The sequence below is a fragment of the Lissotriton helveticus genome, chromosome 3_2 (genome assembly GCF_964261635.1).
Source record: "Lissotriton helveticus chromosome 3_2, aLisHel1.1, whole genome shotgun sequence".
Lineage (NCBI taxonomy): Eukaryota > Metazoa > Chordata > Amphibia > Caudata > Salamandridae > Lissotriton > Lissotriton helveticus.
The window spans coordinates 505,306,153-505,329,655 of NC_136062.1; positions in this window are offsets into that span (position 1 = coordinate 505,306,153).

The following is a 23,503-nucleotide window of genomic DNA, read 5'->3' on the forward strand; positions in this document are numbered from 1 at the left end:
CTCGGAGAGATTATCCCAAAAAAGGCCCCTTATTTTTCTAGTCTTATCCCCTTCTATACGTAAAGTTATTTCATATATTTTGTGAGGTTTGCTAACTCTGGTGTCTGCAGTTTCCACTTGAATGTATTCATTCGTGTCCACTGTCTCCAGATGATTCATAAGGACTTTGCGTGCTATGCTCACTTCTGCTGCGCTGTCTAGCATTGTCTGAGCCCACTCTCCGTTTTTCAGCTGTGTCCTCAGTATTCTCGGCATTGTTGAATACTTTAATACTGGCTACCTTCTTCTTTGGAAACTGTAATTTTTTATTTGGATGAGCAGGTTCCTTGTCTTTGGACTTGACGTGCCCTTCCCTGGGTTCCGATCGTCCTCTTCTTTCCGATTTCTGCGAGGAAGTCTGAAAAGATTGAGAGGGACGTGTATCAAAATCTTGATATCTATCAGGTTTCTTTATGTTATCCCTATTTCTAAGGTTGTATCTTTTCACAGAGGGCTCCCTTTGGGGAGACTTGGGTCCTTGGTCCGGAGATCTTTCTCTCCGCCGAGGAGACCTTCCTCTGGACTGGAATCTCTTTTCTTTTGGATTGGATTGTTTGTTTCCATCCCAGTTCTTCTTTTGACTGTTTAGATTATTTTTAATAAACATTTTTTCAGGACTTTCAATTAGTTGGGGCTTCACTGGTATTCCACCCAAACTATCTCTACCTAGTTCTTCATAGGATTTTTCTATAATTCTGGCAATTTCAGCTGGTTGGTCTGCTATATCTGTCTCTTTTAACCTCTGGCGGATCGCCACATTCGCTGCTTCTCCTTTTATGTTGGCTAGTAATATTGCCGAGACCTGCTTGAAGTCTTTTAGTAATTTCATACCGAGAGTTAAAGCGGGTTCTGGACCGTATTCGTCTTGAATTTGTTTTAGCACATCTGGTATTACTGACATGGATGGAACTCCATGTGTTTTTGTGTAAATGGAAGCAAAGACTGTACCCCAAGTGTCACAGTCCTCCACGTGTGGTGCGATTCCCATTGGAAGACAGATAGTCAGAATCCTGTGTTTTTCTACCGGGGTGGTATCCGGAAATACCGCCTCTATTTGGGTGATTTTTTGTGCTAACCAGAATGGTATTTGTTCCCGTTTAGCTGGTACTTTACCTAGGCAGGACTGTATGTTCTGTGGTGTAATTTTATTTGTGTTCCCCTGATGAGGGGTCAGCTGTGGAATTTTAATTACTGGTAGGACAGTTGAAGTCCGCATTACATATTGGACTAATTGTCTATATATTTTAATTAATTGTTTTAGTTGTACTAAAAGATCTGCTGTAGACATTCTTTCGATGTCTGGATGTGGTGTGTATCCGGCTAGGACCGGCCACGTTGCTCCTGGTCTACCTAGTGGACCGAGCCTGGTGATGTGATTATTATGTTTTAGGGCGCCATTAAACAAGAGCAGGTGCTCTTGGAATTTGAGTGGTACTTCCACTTCCTCGAAAGGAGTGTACTCATTAGGAGGTTCCTCTATTTTATAATAGTGGAAGTCCTTTGTTACAGCATTTGCTGCTGGAAAGTTTATCCATGAATAGAATACCTCTGTCTGCCGATATTCGTGTGCCTCAATTACGAATATGACTGTACCACCTCTTGGTGTCAGTCCATTTTCTATAAGTTTTAACGTTATAGATCTTCTTATGTTGACCGGGATGAGTTTTATATCCGGGTCTGCTTCTTGCATAGTATGATCAGCTTCTATTAGTTCAGCTGCTAATCTAACTCTCTCTCTTTCATCATCACTTTCTGACATTTTACTGTCAGGAAGGTTATTCTGTTTGTTTGCAGATCAGGTTCCTTATGGAAACAAAGATTAGATGCACAATATTTTGGAACAGTGTATCCTTCAACGTTGATTGAACCAAGAACCATACATAGGAGTTCCCTCCTGCGAGGTTTGGCGGATTTTACCTCTCAACCACTCCAGACGTCTTTGGAGTATTATGGGAAAAAAGGGTCTGAGTGAAAGAGCACGACTGAGTTACTCTAAAGTCTTGCGTTAGTTTTATCGCCTTTCCAAACGTTGGGCGCCATGTAGTGTAGTTCCTATTATCCCAATAGGCTCTGCGCATTGGAATAATACCTCCAATAGTATAGACCTAGACCAGACGTTAACTAGGTCTTCTACTGTCGATATTAGACTTAAAGTGTTGGGTTTGCCAGCTAGCTCAGAGTTCACTAGAAACTTTCTCGAATAGGCAAGGAGGAGTTGAACCTCCCTGGATAGACAAGAAGGGATTTAGTTTCTGACAACCATAGAACATGACAACTTTGCTCTCCCCTAATCAAGAGTGTACCTCTAGAGTCGTGTGAAAACAAAAGACAACTTATTTTACTCAGTCAGTACGTGCATTCTTAGTTTCACCAGTTTGTAGAGAAAAGGAAGAGACGGGCGTGTTCAATAAAAGATGTTATTTATTGATCAGTCTCTTTTCTCGTACAAGAGAAATGGATCGATATTATAGCAATACTTATGGTTAAGTAAAGTGCATACAATAAAAGCAGAAGTATAAAATAATACTGTAAAAACATTTATATGGTTTCTAAGCCATATGGTGTTTTAAAATGGATAAAATAGATACATACATATAAATCATTTGACTAATCGTACTCAACTGGTGCTTCTAACTACGCCTACCCCAGTGTACCTGACCTAAGCCTAATACGTGGGCGGGGATAGAAAGTAGCAGTTTGAGTTAAGTTTGTTTTGCCAAGTGACTGACTCAAGAATTCTCTGCAAAGGGTTATTCAGTTCTGTACCTTGAATCTAGGATGGTTGAGGGATGGTATCTCTCGTCTGTGGTCTCGATATTCCAAGCTGCCTGCGAGGGCTGCTCGAAAGCGCCGGAGCTGGATTTCTCGGCAGGAGAAAGGCAGCTTCTCGTTCTCAGCGCGTCAGGAAGGCGGGGCAGCGCCAGTGGGCTTCGCTCTCTGCTGGGCTTCGGCAAGTCTCGCTGCTCCGATCTCGTCACCACCGCGTGTGTTTGCTTAAGGCAATATCGGTAATATTTATACCTGTAAGGTGCCGAGATTGACGTAAGGATGGACATAGATACGTCAATAAGGATGTCATACGAGCTGGTCGTTAGCACATTCTTTTACTGAAGTTCTTTGAGAAATCAAAACAATGGCCGCAGGGATTTTCCCAGGTTGTCATAGGTTTGATTTGTTTTGAGAACTCCGTATGCCTTATCAGGGGCTGGAGGAATATTGCTTGCCTAATTAGATGGCAAGCGTTATGACCTAATCAGATAACGCGCTCCTGTGCCGTGGTCTGGCTTAATCAGATAACGGTTTCTGCATCATGGGATGGCTGCTAGTTAATTTGTTAACCAGAATAGGGTCAGGAAAAGGGGGATCTATACAGAACCTATAGGAATACATCACACTTCCAGTTAATGTTAAAAATGATATGAAAGCAATAATGAATCCTGGGAAGCTATACATTTAAAATAAGTAGACAACATTCTGAATTCAGAAAGGGGTCATTTGTTTAGATCCATTAAGGTTTCTTTATAGAAACTAACAGTTAAATAATGGAAAAATTGAAAATTAGTTGAGAAAAACAGCCTTTTGTGTCAACGTTTTCACCTGTAACTTCTTGTAATTAATTATGACAGCTGTTTGAAAGCAATATACTGTTACATCCGCTGGACCTTCCTGGTTGTGGGGATATATAGAACTTGTAGGTTCACCAAGAACCACACGAACCCAGAGTCAAAAACTAAGTAGCAATTTGCAAAGGCTTTTTATTATGTACCGGGTCTATAGCAATTATTGTGTGAAAATGTATACATGGAAAAATCTGTATGAAAGACACCTATGTATTTATGAAAAGGGTACAAATTATATCGTTTAGAAAAAGTATATATTTGCTCATTTTCAAAATTGGGAAAACTCATACTAGCATGGGAATTATTCTTCATTTTTCAAAATGACTTCTATTTTACACAATGTCTTTCATTTGGAAGGCAAAAATGCATCAAAACTCAATAGGTAATATTAGTTGCTTTACAAATCTGAATTACCCTAAGTCTCCCGATAAAAATGGTACCTCACTGTGTGGATAGGCATAGTGTCCACGACCGGAAAGGGCTCAAACCCCAATGTGAACACACCACATTTTCACAATGAAAATTTACCCTTTTTTGCGAAGTGTGTAGCAGTCATTTTTTAACCCTAACTGTGCCGGCACATAGGGAACCTAGAAAACCCATAAATTTTTTAAACCTAGACACCCAGGGGAATCCAGGATGGGGTAATTTGACTATCTTCCACCAGGTTCTGGTACTCAGAATCCCTTGCAAACCTAAAAAACTGTCAAAAAAGCCACATTGTCCCCGTATTTCTGTGGTTGAAAGTTTTGGAATCTGCGTGGATCCACACATTTCTACCCACCCTGTGTTTCGCAAAGTCTTACAACACAAATGGTACCTCACTTGAGTGGTTCAGCCTAATGCCCGCTACAGGAAACGGCACAAAACGCAACGTGGTCACACCTCAATCTCGCAGTGAAAAATTACCCTTTTTTGGCAAAGTGCCTAGCTGTAGTTTTCGTACCCTGGCTTTGCCGGCACATAGGAAAAACTAGTAAACCTATACATTTTTAAAAACTAGACACCCAGGGAAATCTAGGATGGGGTGACTTGACTGCCTTCCACTAGGTTCTGTTACCCAGAATCCCGTGCAAACCTAAAAAATGATCCAAAAAATAAATTTCTCCTACATTTCTGTGGTGGAAAGTACTGGAATCTGTGGGGATCCACAAATTTCCTTCCACCCCGTGTTTCCCAAAGTCTTCCAATAAAAATGGTACCTCACTTGTGTGGATCGGCCTAGAGCCCGCGACAGGAAATGGCGCAAAACGCAACGTGGTCACACCTCAATTTCGCAGTGAAAAATGACCCTTTTTTGGCAATGTGCCTAGCTGTAGTTTTTTAACCCTAGCTCTGCCGGCACATAGGGAAACCTAGCAAACCTATACATTTTTGAAAACTAGACACATAGGGAAATCCAGGTTGGGGTGACTTGATTGCCTTCCACCAGGTTCTGTTACCCAGAAACCCTTGCAAACCTACAAAATTGTCACAAAAAAAACATTTTCTCCACATTTTTGTGGTGGAAAGATCTGGAATCTGTGTGTATCCACGAATTTCCGTTCACCCCGCATTCCCCAAAGTCTTCTGAGAAAAATCGTACACCACTTATGTGGGTCGGCCTAGTGCCTGCAACAGGAAACAGCGCAAAACGCAACATGGTCACACCTCAATTTTGCGGTGAAAAAATAACCTTATTTTGGCAAAGTGCCTAGCTGTAGTTTTTGAACCCTAGCTCTGCCAGCACCTAAGGAAACCTAACAAACCTATAAATTTTTTTAAACTAGACACCCAGGGGAATTCACGGTGGGATGACTTGACTGCCTCCTCCGAGGTTCTGTTACTCAGAAACCGTTGCAAATCCTAAAGAATTGTCAAAAAAACACATTTTCTCCATATTTTCTGCGGTGGACAGTTTTGGAATCTGCATGTATCCACAAATTTCTTTGCCGCCTGCTCTCCCCAAAGTCTTCCAAGAAAAATGGTACCCCACTAGTGTGGGTCGGCCTATTGCCTGCGACAGGAAACGGCGCAAAACGCAACTTGGTCACACCTCAATTTCGCAGTGAAAAATTACCCTTTTTTGGCAAAGTGCCTAGCTGTAGTTTTTTAACCCTAGCTCTATCGGCACCAAGGGAAAACTAGCAAACCTATACATTTTGTATAACTAGACACACAGGGGAATCTATGATGGGGTGATTTGACTGATTCTCACCAGGTTCTGTTACCCAGAATCCCTTGCAAACCTAAAAAACTGACAAAAAAACACATTTTCCCCACATTCATGCGATGGAAAATTTTGCAATCTGCGTGGATCCAAAAATTCACACCCACCCTGTGTTCCCCAAAGTCTTTTGAGAAAAATGTTACCTTACTTGTGTGGGTCATCCTAGTGCCTGCAACAGAAAAAGGCGCAAAACGCAACGTTGTCACACCTAAATTTCGCAGGAAAAATTGACAATTTTTTTGGCAAAGTGCCTAGCTGTAGTTTTTTAACCCTAGCTTGCCGGCACCTAGGGAAACCTAGCAAACCTATACATTTTTTAAAACCAGACACCCAGGGTAATCCAGGATGGGGTGACTTGACTGCCTCCCAACAGGTTCTGTTACCCAGAAATCTTGCAGACCAAACAATTGTCAAAAAACCCCAAATTTTATCCATATTTCTGTGGTGGAAAGTTCTGGAATCTGCATGGATCGACAAATTTCCTTCCACCCCGTGTTCCCCAAAGTCTTCTGAGAAAAACGGTACCCCACTTGTGTAGGTCGGAATAGTGCCTGCGACAGGAAACGACGCAAAACGCAATGTGCTCACACCTTAATTTCGCAGAGAAAAAAGAACTTTTTTTGGAAAAGTGCCTAGCTGTAGTTTTTGAACCCTAGCTCTGCCGGCACATAGGGGAACCTAGGAAACCTATACATTTCTAAAAAGTAGACACCCAGGGGAATGCAGGATGGGGTGACTTGACTACCTCCCACCAGGTTCTGTTACCCAGAAACCCTTGCAAACCTAAAAAATCGTCACAAAAAACACATTTTCTCCACATAAGTTCTAAAATCTGTGTAGATCCACAAATTTTCTTCCACCCCGCGTACCTCAAAGTCTTCCGAGAAAAACGGTACCCCACTTGTGTGGGACGGCCTAGTGGCTGCAACAAGAAACAGCGCAAAACTCAACGTGGTCACACCTCAATTTCGCAGTGAAAAATAACCTTTTTTTGGCAAAGTGCCTAGCTGTAGTATTTTCACCCTAGCTCTTCTAGCACCTAGGGAAACCTAGCAAACCTATACATTTTTGAAAACTAGACACATAGGGAAATACAGGTTGGGGTAACTTGATTGCCTTTCACCAGGTTCTGTTACCCAGAAACCCTTGCAAACCTAAAAAATTGTCCCCAAAAAAATTTTACCCACATTTTTGTGGTGGAAAGATCTGGTATCTGTGTGTAGCCACAAATGTCCTTTCACCCCGCGTTCCCCAAAGTCTTTCGAGAAAAACGGTATCCCACTTGTGTGGGTCGGCCTAGTGCCTGCGACAGGAAACGGCACTAAACGCAATGTGATCACACCTCAATTACGCGGTTTAAAATGACCCTTTTTTGGCAAATTGCCTAGCTGTAGTTTTTGAACCCTAGCTCTGCCAGCACCATGGGAAACTAGCAAACCTATTAATTTCTGAAAAGTAGGCTCCCAGGTGAATCCAGGGTGGGGTGACTTGACTGCCTCCCACCAGGTTCTGTTACCCAGAAACCCTTGCAAACCTAAACAATTGTCACAAAAACACATTTTCCCCACATAAGTACTGGAATCTGCGTGGATCCACAAATTTCCTTCTCCTCCGTGTTCCCCAAAGTCTTCTGAGAAAAACAGTACTCCACTTGTGTGGGTCGGCCTAGTGCCTGCCACAGGAAACGGCACAAAACACAATGTGGTCACACCTCAATTTCGCAGTGAAAAAGAACCTTTTTTTGGCAAAGTGCCTAGCTGTAGTTTTTTAACCCTAGCTTTGCCGGCACCTAGGGGAACCTAGCAAACCTATAAATTTTTGAAAACTGGACACCTAGGGGAATCCAGGATGTGGTGACTTGACTGCCTCACACCAGGTTCTGTTACCCAGAAACCCTTGCAAACCTAAAACATTGTCAAAAGGAACACATTTTCTCCACATAATTACTAAAATCTGTGTAGATCCACAAATATTCTTCCACCCCGCGTTCCTCAAAGTCTTCCAAGAAAAACGGTACCCCACTTGTGTGGGTCGGCCTAGTGGCTGCGACAGGAAACGGCACAAAACGCAATGTGGTCACATCTCAATTTCGCAGTGAAAAAGAACCTTTTTTTGGCAAAGAGCCTAGCTGTAGTATTTGAACCCTAGCTCTGCCGTCACCTAAGGGAACCTAGCAAACCTATTCATTTTTGAAAACTAGACACCCGGGGGAATCCAGGATGGGGTGGCTTGACTGTCTCCCTACCCAGAAACCCTTTATACCCTAAAACATTGTCAAAAAGAACACATTTTCTCCATATTTCTGTTGTGGAAATTTCTGGAATCTGTGTGTATCCACAAATTTCCTTCCACCCTGCGTTTCCCAAAGTCTTCCGAACAAAACGCTACCCCACTTGTGTGGGTCGGCCTAGTGCCTGCGACAGGAATCCTCACAAAATGCAATGTGGTCACACCTCAATTACGCAGTATAAAATGACCCTTTTGCGGCAAATTGCCTGTCTGTAGTTTTTGAACCCTAGCTCTGCCAGCACCATGGGAAACTAGCAAACCTACTCATTTCTGAAAAGTAGGCTCCCAGGGGAATCCAGGGTGGGGTGACTTGACTGCCTCCCACCAGGTTCTGTTACCCAGAAACCCTTGCAAACCTAAACAATTGTCACAAAAAACACATTTTCTCCACATAAGTACTGGAATCTGCGTGGATCCACACATTTCCCTCTCCTCCATGTTCCCCAAAGTCTTCTGAGAAAAACAGTACTCCACTTGTGTGGGTCGGCCTAGTGCCTGCCACAGGAAACGGCGCGAATCGCAACACAGTCACACCTTAATTTCGCAGTGAAAAATTACCCTTTTTTGGCTAAGTGCCTAGCTGTAGTTTTTTAACCCTAGCTCTGCCGTCACCATAGGAAACCTAGCAAACCTATACATTTCAGAAAAGTAGACACCCAGGGTACTCCAGGATGCGGTGACTTGACTAGCTCCCACCAGGTTCTGTCACCCATAAAGACTTGCAAACCTAAAAACTTGTCACAAAAACACATTTTCTCCACATAAGTTTTAAAATCTGTGTAGATCCACAAATTTTCTTCCACCCCACGTTCCTCAAAGTCTTCTGAAAAAACGGTACCCCACTTGTGTGGGTCGGCTTAGTGCCTGCGACCGGAAACGGCACAAAACACAATGTGGTCACACCTCAATTACGCAGTGAAAAATGACCCTTTTTTGGCAAAGTGCCTAGCTGTAGTTTTTGAATCCTAGCTCTGCTGGCATCTGGGGGAACCTATCAAACCTATACATTTTTTTAAACTAGACACCCAGGGGAATTCAGGATGTGGTGACTTGACTGCCTCCCACCAGGTTCTGTTACCCAGAAACCCTTGCAAACCTAAAACATTGTCAAAAAGAACACATTTTCTCCACAATCCTGTGGTGGAAATTTCTGGAATCTGCGTTTATCCACAAATTTCCTTCCACCCTGCGTTCCCCAATGTCTTCCGAGAAAAACGGTACCCCACTTGTATGGATCGGCCTAGTGCCTGCGACAGGAAACGGCACAAAACGCAATGTGGTCACACCTCAATTACGCATTGAAAAATTACCCTTTTTTGGCAAAGTGCCTAGCTGTAGGTTTTGAACCCTAGCTCTGCCGGCAACATGGGAAACCTAGCAATCCTATACATTTCTGAAAAGTAGACACCCAGGGTAATCCAGGATGGGGTTTCTTGACTGCCTCCCACCAGGTTCTGCTACCCAGAAACCCTTGCAGACCTAAATAAGTGTAAAAAAAACCCAGATTTTCTCCATATTTCTGTGGTGGAAAGTTCTGGAATCTGCGCGGATCCACAAATTTCCTTCCACTCCGCTTTCCCCAAAGTCTTCCGAGAAAAACAGTCCCCCACTTGTTTGTGTCGGCCTAGTGCCTGCGACAGAAACGGTGCAAAACGCAATGTGGTCACACCTCAATTTCGCAGTGAAAAAGAACCTTTTTTTGGCAAAGTGCTTAGCTGTAGTTTTTTAACTCTAGCTTTACCGGCACCTAGGGAAACCTAGCAAACCTATTAATTTTTTAAAACTAGACACCCAGGGGAATCCAGGATGTGGTGACTTGACTGCCTCACACCAGGTTCTGTTACCCAGAAACCCTTGCAAACCTAAAACATTGTCAAAAAGAACACATTTTCTCCACATAAGTACTAAAATCTGCGTATATCCACAAATTTTCTTCCACCCCGCGTTCCTCAAAGTGTTCTGAGAAAAACGGTACCCCACTTGTATGGGTCGGCCTAGTGCCTGCGACAGGAAACGGCACAAAACGCCATGTGGTCACACCTCAATTACGCAGTGAAAAATGACCCTTTTTTGGCAAAGTGCCTAGCTGTACTTTTTTAACCCTAGCTCTGCCGGCACCATGGGAAACCTAGCAAACCTATACATTTCAGAAACCTAGACACCCAGGGTAATCCAGGATGGGGTAACTTGACTGCCTCCCACCAGGTTCTGCTACCCAGAAACCCTTGTAGACCTAAATAAGTGTTAAAAAAAACAAATTTTCTCCATATTTCTGTGGTGGATAGTTCTGGATTCTGCGCGGATCCACACATTTCCTTCCACTCCGCCTTCCCCAAAGTCTTCCGAGAAAAACAGTACCCCCCTTGTGTGTGTCAGCCTAGTGGCTGGGACAGGAAACGGCCCAAAACGCAACGTGGTCACACCTCAATTTTGCAGTGAAAAATAACCTTTTTTTTGGCAAAGTGCCCAGCTGTAGTATTTAAACCCTAGCTCTGCTGGCACCTAGGGGAACCTAGCAAACATATTGATTTTGGAAAACTAGACACCCATGGGAATCCAGGATGTGGTGACTTGACTGCCTCCCACCAGGTTCCGTTACCCAGAAACCCTTGCAAACCTAAAACATTGTCAAAAAGAACACATTTTCTCCACATTTCTGTTGTGGAAATTTCTGGAATCTGCGTGTATCCACAAATGTCCTTCCACCCTGCGTTCCCCAAAGTCTTCCGATAAAAACGGTAACCCACTTGTGTGGGTCGGCCTAGTGCCTGCGACAGGAAACGGCACAAAACGCAATGTGGTCACACCTCAATTACGCAGTTTAAAATGACCCTTTTTTGGCAAATTGCCTAGCTGTAGTTTTTGAACCCCAGCTCTGCCAGCACCATGGGAAACCTAGCAAACCTATTTATTTCTGAAAAGTAGACTCCCAGGGAATCCAGGGTGGGGTGACTTGACTGCCTCCCACCAGGTTCTGTTACCCAGAAACCCTTGCAAACCTAAACAATTGTCACAAAAAACACATTTTCTCCACATAAGTATTGGAATCTGCGTGGATCCACAAATGTCCTTTTCCTCCATGTTCCCCAAAGTCTTCTGAGAAAAATGGTACTCCACTTGTGTGAATCAGCCTAGTGCCTGCCACAGGAAACAGCGCAAATTGCAACGTGGTCACACCACAATTTCGCAGTGAAAAATGACCCTTTTTTGGCTAAGTGCCTAGCTGAGGTTTTTTAACCCTAGCTCTGCTGGCACCTGGGGAAACCTAGCAAACCTATACATTTTTGAAAAGTAGACACCCAGGGAAGTCCAGGATAGGGTGACTTGGCTGCCTCCTACCAGGTTCTGTTACCCAGAATCCCTTACAAACCAAAAAAACTGACAAAAAACACATTTTCCCCACATTTTTGTGAAAGAAAGTTCTGGAATCTGTATGAATTCAAAAATGTCCACCCACCCTGCGTTCCCAAAAGTCTTTTGAGAAAAATGGTACCTCACTTGTGTGGGTCGCCCTTTTTCCCATTTTTTTTGTGAAATTTGTTTTTATTGCAGGTAATAAAGTTGGCACATTAGTGGCACCTGATACGTAGGAAAAACCAGGAGGACGTCAATAGAATCAGCTCTATACACGGCCATTCAGCCCACAACCCGGGGGTCGGGCGGCGTGTGCCAGCAGTCCACAGGGGAGCAATTATCCATTCCAGTAAAGTGCAACAGGTGAAATGAGTATATCTCGTCCGCTTTTCTAAACAACCCAACAAAACAAAACATCCCCTCCCCAGTCCCCAATCAGATTCATCCCCCCAGAGGAGGTAATTGCTAGATGCAGTCATACAGTAGTCTAATGCCCTCGGAAACCGAGAGCGCTCCCACTCCTCTTTCCCCCTCCCCCCACCCCCTCGTCATCAGCAGCGTATCGTGTGGTCAACCAGTTCGTGAGAAGAGACTCAGTTCTCTCTCGGGGGTCCAACCCACCCATGATCTGTTATTGAGGCCCGGGTCCCTCTCCAACTGTATCATCAGAGTCAGTATGTGTGTCATGGTCGCGCAGGGCTTGCACCAACGCCTCCCATGCCTGCGCCGCTTCTAGAGACCTCTCATCCCTTCGCCGCTGCACCTGTTGGTATCTCATCGTACTTTCACTTCCCGCCCACTTGAGAAGTTCATTACGCCATTTATCACCTGTAGGACCAACTCGCGCCTTCCAGTGTCTGGTGATTTCCCGTTTGGCAAGGAGCAACCCTAAATCTATAAACTTATTTGTAATCTTGTGTTTAGGGGTATGTGGAAACCAGTGTAGGATCCCCACAGCTGCATCTGTCTGTAACGACCGATCTGTCACTTCAGTCAGTGTCTCTCCCACAAATGACCAGTAAGCAGTCAGCATAAGGCAGGACCACAGCATGTGTATGAGGTCCGCTCCGTCCGCCCTGCATCTAGGGCATGCCGCGGTCTCTAGGTTAAAGTATTTCTGCAATTTCTCCGGTGTCAGATAGGCTCGATGTAAAATGTAGAAGTGGACCAGTTGGAACCGGGCATTACGCGTGCTCTTCCAGGCCTGTCGCAACAGCTGGGCCCACGCGGTCTCCGGGATGTCTTTTCCTATGTCCAATTCCCACCGGGCCCTAAGATCCGACAAGGGGGTCAGTCTGTCCTCTACCATTCTAGAATATAAGCAGGAGACAGCTTTAACCGTTCCTGCAGACATCATGACGTATTGGCACGCCGCCGACACCTGCGGTTCCCCCTGACCCATCCTCCAATGCGCCTGGAGCGCCCTCGTGACCGCCGCATGGAGCAAAAAATCGCCTCTAGGGACATCATAGCGGTCCAGTAGCTCCTGGAAGGGCAACAACGTCCCGTCCTCGTAGAGGTCACCTACGGTCTGTAGACCTAGCTCCTCCCATTCACCTAATCGTGACCAGTCGCCACCATGGGGTAACGCCGTGAGCATTCCCATCGGGATCTCCGGGGCATAAGGTCTCAGTTTTCCCAGTCTACGATGCGTCCTGTTCCAACACGAGCGTATGGTGCGTTTCTCCTGAGTGAGGTCTCGCAGATCAATCCTCTGCTGGAGTGCAATATACGATAGGACATGTCTGGGTATGCCAGTGCCCCGCACCTCTTCCGGACCCCGAAACTCACGCGCCACCTCCTGGGTATAGACCTGCAACTGAGCAGCTAAGTAGTACGTCTCAAAGTCGGGCGCCGCCAATCCCCCCTCCGCCCTAGGTCTCTGCAAGGTTCTGAGTGCCACTCGTCGGCGGCCTGAGCCCCATAAGAACGCTACTATCATGGACTCCAGACCCTGGAAGCTAGCCCTCGGGATCCAGATTGGCAGCGTTCTGAAATAGTATAGCAGGCGAGGGAGTGCCACCATCTTCAGTAGCGCAATTCTTCCCGCCACTGACAAGGGCAGGGTGGACCAAAAGGCCGTGCTACCTCGAAGCGCTCGGATGCCTCTGGATATGTTGCCCTCAAGTATGTCAGCAGGACGATGGTAAACGCGCACCCCCAGGTATTGAAAGCAAACCGGCTCCCATCTGATCTCTCTATGAATGTCCGGTTCGGGACTATCGCTGCGGACCGGGAACAGGCAGGTCTTAGCCCAATTTACTCGAAGCCCCGACACCGATCCAAAAGTCGTGAGCACTGAATCAGCGCCAGCCAGGGCCGCCCCAGCATCTTCTAGGAAAAGCAACAAGTCATCCGCGTAGAGGGATATGTACTGGTGGCCCGTCGGAGACTGTAATCCCCTGTAGTGGGCCCCAGTGCGGATCGATATAGCCAGCGGCTCCACCGCCAGGGCAAATAGTAATGGGGAGAGCGAGCAGCCCTGTCTCGTGCCCCGCTCAACGGGGTAACGCCGAGAAATCAGTGGGCCCGCCTTCACCCTAGCCACCGCTGACAAGTATAACACCGCAGTCCACCTTAGGAACCCCTCACCTAGGCCAAACCTCTCCAGCACTCTGTGGAGGTAAACCCATTCCAAGTTGTCGAAGGCTTTCTCCAAATCGATCGAGAGAATCATAGGATCAGGAGCATAGGCATGATCCCCCTCCAACAGTCGGAACAAACGTCGAATGTTCATCGAAGTATTACGTCCGGGGATGAAGCCCGCCTGGTCCGCATGCACTAGTGAGCGCATGTGGTCCATCAGTCGTGTGGCCAATATGCTGCTCAAGATCTTATAGTCGACCGTGAGCATGGAGAGCGGCCTATAAGACGCCGGCTCTACACCCCCACGGTCAGGCTTGAGTAGAGGTATCACCAGGGCCTCTCGCATCGAGCCCGGCAATCGCCCCAAAGTCTTCGCCTCCTTATATACCTGTAGGAGTTTGGGGGCCAGGAGCTCAACGTATACCGCATAAAACTCCACGGGGATCCCATCCAGGCCCGGTGTTTTGTTTCGCGCCATGTTTTTTATGGCGTGTTTGATCTCTCCAATCTCCACGTCTCGTCCCAGGGCCTTCGCCCGTTCCGGATCCAGAGCGGGGATCGGCAGATCGCTAAGGAAGGTGTCCGTCGGGGTAGTGTCCGGGGTTAAGCGACTACGATAGAGCTGCTCATAGTAATTCCAGAAGCAGTGAAGGAATTTGGGTTGAGTATAGACCTCATTGCCTTCCACAGTGCGCATGGCCACAATCGGCGATGTTCGTCTCGTCGGGTTGGCAAGCCAAGCTAGTAGCTTACTCGATTTGTCGCCTTCAGCCAGTGATCTAGTCAGGTAAGTTTTATGGTCATAGCTCCGTAGTCGTTCAACTTCTACGGCTACAGCCTCCTTAGCTGCTAGGGTCTGTTGTTGGAGCTCCGGACGGCCCGGGCGGGCCAGTTCCAGGTCGCGGAGGACTCGATCAGCTTTCGCCAGGTCCTCCAGAATTATGCGGCGCACTCCAACCTTCTGCGTTATACAATAACCTCGAACGACCACTTTAAAGGCGTCCCACTCTGTGGCTCTCTCAGCGGTCGTGCCCTCATTCGTCTCAAAGTATCCCGCAATCTTGTCCTCCAGGTCACTACGGAACACCTGGTCGTCCAGCAATTCTGGGCGTAACTTCCAGGTCGGCACACAGGAGGCGCCATGAAGCCATCGGAGATCGACCAGTAATGGATTATGGTCGGATATGGTCCTCGTCAGGTACTCAGAGCGTATGACCGAAGAAGCCACCTCCCCCGACCCCAATAGGCCATCTAGTCGCACATGAAGCTCATGCATGCCGGAGAAGTGGGAGTAGTCTCGGACAAGCGGGTGCTGCGCTCGCCAGACATCCGTCAGTCCCCATTTAGTCTGCCAGTCCATCCTGCCTCTGGCCACCCTGTGCGTCGGGGAGTCCGGGAGGGGAGGGTTGGACCTATCCAGATGAACGTCAAGCACCGAGTTGAAATCGCCCCCTAATAGGACGGGCCCTGAAAGGTAGCGGGCTAAGGAACCCGACAACTCTGTCAGAAAGGCGAGCTGGTCCGTGTTAGGCGCATAAATGCAGCAAATGCTCACATCTCGACCCCCCAGTCTCCCCGCTATAGCTACAAATCTTCCCCCTCGATCTATAGTATGAGTATGGACCTGAAAGGGCACCCCCGCCTTTATCCATATCAGCGCACCCCTCGCATAAGCCGAGTACGTGGTGTTGTAGACCGGGCCGCGCCATCTACGCTGTAGCGCTAGCCCCTCTGATTTAGTGAGATGTGTCTCCTGCAGCAGCGCAATCTGTATTCCTCTACGCACTAGATAAGCGTGAACCTTATGTCTCCTGGCCTTGGTGTGCAGACCCCGCACATTCCAAGTGATGCATTTTAGAGTTGAGAGATCAGCCATTATCCCAAGTCGTGCGCTTCAGTCCCTCTAGGTACATTACAGGCACGGGCAAATACCCAGCCAACTGCTTACCAATGACGATTCCCCCATCCAACAACAATAAATCAACTTTTAAACAAACAACCCTCAGCCTCCCCCCAGAACAGGTTCCAAATAGTACCATCCAGTTCCCATCCAAACTGTACCCCCAAACAATCTCTCCCCAACTAACCTGGCGGTAGCCACCGCAGGTGTGCCTTAAGGGCAATGCGGGGGACCGAGCGACAATGTGGGGCCACCTCACTGCAAGCCACCTTGCAGTCGAGTCAGAAGCCACCAGAGGCTATATAGGGAAACCCCACTACCCTCCCCACAGGCGATAAATTAGCAGGTCTCCATACAAGTCATGTCTCCCTCATGTAGGCATTCGCCCATCCACCCAGCCCCCACAATCAGAACCGGCTCACCCAATTGTGTCATTGTTCATCAAGAAGGTCCCCCGCAGTTTCCGGAGTGACCACTGGGAGCTTCACGCTATCAGTCTCCGAGCCCTCCGAGTCCGAGCGGCCTCCGCTTTCTCCAGGCTCCGACGAGCCGTCTCGTGATCCTCCTGAGGGCCCGACATGGAAGAGACCATTTCCAGCGCTCCACGCCTCTCCGCCGCTGTCTCCACCGTAGAGGGCCGAGCAGTTCCACCTCTGCGGTGTCTAAATCTCTTAGGCCTCCGCCGCAGAACGCCCTCCATTGTTGGTTGAGAAGTGGTCCCAAACCCGTCCCCGCCAGCTCTATACAGTTCAAGCCAACTGCACACCTCGTCCTGGGTGTCAAAGAACTTGGTGGAATCGTCTATTATAACGCGGAGTCGGGCCGGAAAGAGCAGAGAATACTGGATACCCTCAGCACGCAGTTCTCTTTTTACCGCCAAGAAGGTGGACCGTCGTCTCTGCGTCTCATAAGTGTAATCCGGGAAAATGTTCACACAGCTATTTTCAACCTGATAGGGTCCTCCCCTCCTAGCCGCCTGCAGCAGTAAGTCTCTGTCGCGGAAATGGAGCAACCGCGCCACCACCGGCCGAGGGGGACGACCTTGCAACGGCGGTTTGGCCGGCACTCTGTGTGCTCGTTCCAAGGTGTAAAAGGGCGACAGCCCCTCCGGGGTCACCGTCGTCCGCAGCCAATCTTCTAAGAACGCCACCATGTCCTCTCCCTCAATTTTCTCCGGAAGGCCCACTATCCGAATGTTATTTCTCCTGTTGCGTCCTTCCGCCTCCTCCGCACGTTTCTCTAGGGCTTCTATCCTGGACAGGGCATCTTTCATCGTGGCGTCTAATGTTTTCTGCGCCGGCTCCAGTCGCCGCACTGAACCCTCTACGTCCTTCACTCTTTCCGAGAGTTTGCCGTGGTCGGCTCTGAGCAGGCCCAAGCCCGTCGCAACTTGAGCTATATCTTCACGGAGGGCTGATCTGGTCTCAGTGATTGCCTGCAGTATCCTGTCCAGTTGCTCCTGAATCGGTGGGTTACCTGTTCCCTCCAGGTGCTGGCGCTCTTCGTTTTCCGGCGGCTCTACATCAGAAGCGGTCTGGGCACCCCCCTTAGCACCCCTCGTCTTCCCCATGTTGTTCGGAGTCCACTGGAGGATCGCCGCAGAGACGGGGGGTAGGCAATCCGGCCCAGTTCCGCTGCCAGGAACCTCAAAGCGTCCTTCCACGGCTAACAGCCGGCTCCCAGGTGCGTAGGCCGCTAGGCGGCGGTCAAGGCTGGCGTCCGGGGTAAAAGGGCAGTGCGCAATAGGGACCCTCAAGTTCTTCCCACAACGCCAACCCTCAGAGCGGCTGTTCGCCCCCCAGCCGTGACGGTAATGGGGACAAGGGAGGCTCCTCACTGACGTCGATAGATCTCAAGGAGCCACTCGATCAATAGCCACTCAGGTGCTCCAGTCCACAAAACGGCCGCTTGAGCAGCAGGCACAGCGTCACGTCGGGTGTGGCGGCGGCAGCTGCCCTGCGCCAGTGTCCAGTCCTGCGGCGCGGGGTAAAAGTGAGGATGAAAGGCTGCCCCGGTCCCCTCCGTGGTGTGCTGAGCGAGCCCCCCCCTCCGCCTCTATTCATGGCCGCTCCATGGCGCCTTCAATACCCAGATCAGGGATCCAGAATCTGGGGCCGCTCCCCTCACGGCCGAGCACCAGGTCTCCCGGCCAGTCAAAGCACCACAGTGCAGTGCCCCGTCTCCCCGGTCAATGCACGCACTGCGGGAGGCAGCAAGGGCGGTCTTCAGCTCCCTCCGCTCCACCGGATCTGTCCGCCGCGAGGGTCGGCCCGGGTGATAGAACCCGCACCTCAGGACTCCGCCGCCGCTCCTTGCATGAGCGCGGGTGGGCCGATCCGCCCCTCCCCCCACTCAGCTCCTCCGCGGCGTCGCACGGCAGCGCCGCAGGGCTCACCGCGTCCGTCGCCGGGTCTCCGCAATCTCCACCAGGGGCAAAGCACAGAATGTCACCGCGGTAAGGGAGGATCAGCTGTGTCTCCGGGGCTGCAGAACCCTCGACTCCTCCGGGTCTCCGTCCGTCCTCAATGGAAGCAGAGCCGAGCAGGCGCCATCTTAGCCTACACCGCTCGGTCCCTCTCCTCCGACGTATCGCCTCCCCAGAAGCTGCCGCCGACTGCAACCACGTCCGGGAGGCTCACTGGACACGGGGGAGTCCTGTGTGGGGTCGGGGTTCCCCAAAATGCCCTCAGTTGCAGGATAAATGCTGACTCGACTACGGAGCCGAGCTTCTAGGCGACCTCCGCCATCAGCGCCCAAGCCATGCCCCCGTCGCCCTTTTTCCCATGATAGGAAACGGTGCAAAACGCAACATGGTCATACCTTAATTTCACAGTGAAAAATGACCCTTTTCCGGCAAAGTACCTAGCTGTAGTTTGTGAACCCTAGCTCTGCCGGCAGCTAGGAAAACCTACCAAACCCACACCTTTCTGGAAATTAAACACCCGGGGGCTTCCAAGGAGGTATGGCTTGAGTGGATCCCCCAAAGTTCCCTTACCCAGAACCCCCTGCGGACCTCAAATGTAGCTGAAAAAATCAATTTATTCACACATTTTCATGTGGGAAAGTGCAGCATCACCGGGATCACATAAATTTCCTACCACCCAGTGATACCCCAGGTCTCCCGATAAAAATGGTGCCTCACTTGTGTGGGAGGCGCAAGTACCCGAACAGCCAGCGCTTCCCCGATGGTGGGGCCCATGACGAGCTGGACTTGTCATCAGCACCTGCCACTGTGTGCCATGACGAGTCCAGCTCGTCATCAGCAGGGATGGGATTAACTGGTTCGTATCTTTCCTCCAAAATAGATCCGCAAGATTCAAGGTCCATCAATCCTTGTCCAACTCCATGCCAATCACGTTAGGAGTTCCACAAGGCTCCTCCCTCTCACCCACCCTTTTCAACCTTTTCATGGAACCACTCACCGAACTTCTCAGTCTCGCCAAGATTCACTTCCATATGTATGCAGGCGACACCCAAACCTACATCAAAATCCACTTACTTGAAGACATCAAATCGCTCAACACAACACTACAAAAAACCCAAACATGGCAGGCGGAAAACCATTTGAAACTAAACTCCCTCAAAACGGAGTTCCTCTTAATCGCTCCCCCTAACAAAATGTCAACTATCCTGGTCCGGCTGAAGCACTTAACAGCTCCCAAAGGACAACCTCTCATTGTCGAATCAGTGAAATCGCTGGGTGTAACTCTGGACAGTAACCTAAAGATACAGCAGCATAGCAGCACGTGTACAAAAGGAGCTAACTTCCAAATGAAGACCCTGCAAAATCTGAAACCCTTTCTGCCAGCCTACGATTTCAAACAAGCAGTTCAAGCCCTAGTAGTCCCTAAAGTGGAATATGGGACGGTAACCTTATGTGGCCTCTCAAGGTGGTCGACAGCCCCACTAAGAGCCGCTATCAACGCAGCTGCTAGACTCATCACGGGCTCAAAGAGAACCTCTCACATCTCCCAGACCTTAGAGCCCTCACCTGGCTACCGTTTGAAGCTAGAATTCATCTGAAAATCGCTTGTATGATGCACAAGACCCTACACCACAATTCCCCGTACTACCTACTTCAGAATCTGGTGCTCTCTGCAGGCATGAGGGCCAATACTCTTCTACAGAAACCACAATGATTTGCCAAGAAAAAAACCTAAAACCGATCCTTCTTTGGTATGGCTCCTAGGATCTGGAACGCTTTGCCCATTGAAACAAGATTGAACCCTTCCACTGCCTCCTTCAAAAAAGAAGTGAAAACGATCCTCAGGGCTAAATTCACGTGAATTTACTGACTTATTACTGTATTTTATTACTAGTTCTGTTTTTGTGCTCCATACTGTTTTTTCCCCAGTTTTTGTATATCTGATTCACTTATAACTTTGTTTGCTATGTCTACTCTTGGTTTCTACATCTGACATGTGAAGCGCTCTGATACCCGCAAGGGTCTTGTTTGCGCTATATAAAACTTTCAAATAAATAAATAATAAATACCCACTTCAGATGTCTTATGGAGCATTATGAGTAGGGTACTCTGAGAAAAGCATGACTGAGTTACTTCAGTATCTAGCATAAAATTAGTGCCTTACCAAACCGTTGGGCGCCATGTAGGTTAGTTCTTATTTCCCTTATAGGCTCTGAGCATTGGAATAATATAAGAAGTTAACAAAGAAGGGAGGTAGAGTAAATGAGTAGGATTCACACTCCACAAACTAACATGTTTAAACAAAAAGAATCCTACCAGAGGAGATGTGTGTCCCAAAGGATGGGGGAGCACTCAGTGTTTGTTAAAATACCCTTCACACACCAAAAGGCCCCTTGGTGTCATGCTTCATCATCGGGGTCTTCGCACCCCTCTACCGGGATGCGGCGTGCTACGACCTACGACTACGCGGGAGCACTGACAAATGGCTATGTGTGGTGTGTGTGGTGCACGTGATAAAGTAAATAATGTGAGTGGTGGTTGTGACTGGTTAAAAAGTACCTGGCTCGTGGGAAAAAGAAAAATTTATTCAAAACCCCGGGCTGGCACTGTTAAAAGAAGTGAAGTGCGAGGTAATCTCTGTTGTGTTAATGAACAGTACCTCTTGTGTGCATCGACATGTTTCGGAGCAAACGCTCCTTCTTCAGGACGGGAGCACAACTTCCCCACCTTACTCACGTTTTTCTATTTAGCAACTCAAAAATTAAGTGTTATTTAACAAAAAGTGATAATTTTTAAGTGATAAAAAGGCTATAATGTGCCTAAAGCGGTTTTTGGCTCAGGATACATGCAGTTGCATGACCTGAAAAAGAAAAACAAAAATGGTCACCCAAATTGTGGGTAGTTCAACAGGTGCAATCACCTGGAACCAACCATGTAGCACAATTGGCCCTGTAAAAGAAAGGACTAACACAACATACACTACATAGAACACACAAGATTGTTTGAATAATACATCAAGAAAATGTAGGTCATACTTCATAAATATGGTTTGCTTGCTTCATGAGCTCACACGGGCGTCTGGGGGTTGATTGCTACTTTGTGCAATCTAGGTGGAGAGATACAAAGAGTGAGAATTATAGGTGGATAGAGGAATTGATAATCCGTTCTTACTCACTTGTTATAAAAGAGGCATACCAAAGTGTCCTTTCCAAAATACTCACAGACCGGAGACGAGTGTTCGCTGTCTTTCCCCACATGCAGCACCGCTCTAATGATGGATACGAGCTTGGCTGTGGGTGGTATTTATACCATAAGACTCCAATTGATTTTACCCAAATTACCAATTATGCTCGAACCCTATTGTGACCAAATATGGGTATTCCGCTCACTGAATTCCCGGTTTTGTTGTCCCACACACCTGATCTAGGTATTATCAATCGGAGAGGGAAGTTCTATTCATTCCATGGGCATCACTGATTAGTATGACGGACTCGCGCATGATCCGTCTGTACGACGTAAATGCGCATGCTTGGTTTATGGAGACAATGCTATTCCGCTAATGCGCGGCTGCATGCCTCACGCGCTCAGTCTCGTGCGCTCGCTACCGCTTGCCGACTGCAACCCCGTAGTGCTACAAAAACCATTTACTACTCACTATCTGTTCAAGTTGGAGAAAAGACAATGCGGGTCACTATATTCTACTACCGTAGTCACTTGTAATTAAAATTGTTTCATAGCATTGACAGTTCTACCAAAAGGGATCTTAGTAAAGGTCATTATTAAATTAATTAGGGAGGGTTACCACATTAAACTATCTACATAAAGCCTTTGTTAACCCTGATTAAAATAACAGTTATTTCATTAGTAGTGACAGTGGTTTCGAAATGGGATCATTGTGAGGGAAAGTGATCATGATGTCATAAGTAATAGATATGGGTATCAGGCTCTCACTATGACTGAGACAGGTTTTAGCCTCTAGTTAGAAAGTTGTGACCATGGGACATCATCATTAAGCCCATGAATATGTGTGCCCAGACGGAACACCCATCTTTGTTCCTCTTGGAACAACCCCTTATCAGATGGTAGTGATTCAATAATTGTCCACCTCAGGTCATTGACACAATGCTGTTCTGCCAAATAATGCGTTGCCATCTTTGTAGTACTCTTTTTGCACCTGACATTGCTTTTATGTTCACTCATTCTCGTCTTCACTGCTCTGGTGGTCATTCCTACGTATTCCAAACTGCAAGGACAGGTTATCAAATAGACCACGTTTTTAGAGTTGCAGTTAGTGAAATGTCGTTGCTCCCAAGTGGTGCCGTTGCTAAACGTGAGAGTCTTGCTCCTTTCTGTTAGATGACAACTACTACAATTTCCACAAGGGAAATGGCCCTGGATCCCAGCTGGGTTCGTCCTTGTATCAGTATTCATTTTTGGTCTGGTATGTACCAGGATGTCTTTCAGGTTCCGTCCTCGGCGATGGGCGTCCATAGGCTTTTCCAGGTGTAGGGTGCCACAATTCAAGATAGACCAGTGTTTATTTATAATTTTAGACACCTCATTTGACACAGTGCTGTAGGTTGTGACACAAATGGGTCTTTTGTTCTCACTAGTCTCCCTTTGTCTGTCTTCCAATAGGGCTTCCCTATGATTATTTCTTGCCCTCTTCATTGCTTTGTTAATCGTCTTTTCTGGATACTGTCTTTGCAGCAGTTTTTTCTTGAGGTCACTGGCCTGGGACTTGTACTCGGTCAGTTCAGTGCAATTACGCCTCAGTCGTAAAAATTGGCCTTATGGCAGGTTCTCTCTCAAATGTCTAGGATGGAAACTGTCATATCTTAAAAGACAGTTTCTTGCAGTAGGTTTAAAATGGGTGGTACTTTTTAGTTTACCTCCTTCTGTATATACATTTAGGTCAAGAAAGACCATCGATTGGACAGAAACAGTACTGGTGAATTTGAGATAAGCATTTTGATTATTCAGCCATGTTAGGAATTCCATTGCTGACCTGTGGTCCCCGTTCCAGATGACAAAAACGTCATCTATATACCTCTTCCAAGTGTCTATTTTGCCCCTGTATG